The sequence below is a fragment of the Oxyura jamaicensis genome, chromosome 6 (assembly GCF_011077185.1).
Source record: "Oxyura jamaicensis isolate SHBP4307 breed ruddy duck chromosome 6, BPBGC_Ojam_1.0, whole genome shotgun sequence".
In the NCBI taxonomy this organism is placed as follows: domain Eukaryota; kingdom Metazoa; phylum Chordata; class Aves; order Anseriformes; family Anatidae; genus Oxyura; species Oxyura jamaicensis.
In genome coordinates this window covers 18,539,078-18,539,779 of record NC_048898.1, presented here as the reverse complement: position 1 = coordinate 18,539,779, position 702 = coordinate 18,539,078, and the positions used below count along the sequence as shown (strand labels likewise).

The 702-nt window shown below is 51.6% G+C and overlaps 1 protein-coding gene across 1 annotated transcript in view; it reads left to right on the top strand.

Annotated features, from left to right (window-relative positions):
• The first annotated feature begins 615 nt into the window (after positions 1-615).
• Positions 616-702, top strand: part of ERCC6 (ERCC excision repair 6, chromatin remodeling factor) — a 49,427-nt gene continuing 49,340 nt past the window's right edge. The window contains exon 1 of the mRNA XM_035330038.1: positions 616-681. The gene's annotated coding sequence lies outside the window, so the exon portion shown is untranslated. The remainder of the gene's footprint in view (positions 682-702) is intronic.

Below are 702 nucleotides of genomic sequence, written 5' to 3'. Positions count from 1 at the left end.
CTGTTGGTGTGCAGCATTTTGCTGAAGTTAAGTGTGGGAAGGATAAAGCATTGTGAGGTACTTTTACCCACTCCTGAAAATTTTACAAAATGGTATTTCTTTAAACATCTGCATAATTTCAAGTCACTGTGAAGAGACAGTAAGTACACACGGAGCAGGGCAATTAACAGGCAGCTGAAGAAAGAAACTCTGTGGTCGATCTGAATGGCAAGTTGTTCCCTGAAGCTGAGTTCAACTCTAACTCTTCAGTATGTATTTACCAAAAATAAATAAATATTCAAATCTACTACGTATTTATCCTTTCTCAGTTGGCCCAAGGCTGACAGCAAAATAAGTGTATAAAGAGATGAGTAAATGGTTCTGCTGGCCAAAAGATGAGGAGCTGGGTGCAGGTCTCTCATGGCACTGTGGCGGGGAGTCCTAAGGAAGGGCAAAGAATGGACAGAAAGACCCAGAAGGTCTGCTTTTCTGCTTTTGTCACTGCCAGAGAACCAGACAGAAAAATGGAAGGCCACGAGGAAGATAAAAGGCATCTCCCCCCTCCTACGGCTCTTCACACCCGCAGCTCCGTGCCGGGGCAGGCCCGGCAGCGCGGCGCAGGCGCGGCGGGCCGAGGAAGTGACGGCAGAGCGGCGGCGCTGGGCGGGCGGCGGCGGCGGCGGAGCGGCGGCAGCGGGGGAGGTGAGCGCTGCGCCTGGGGGA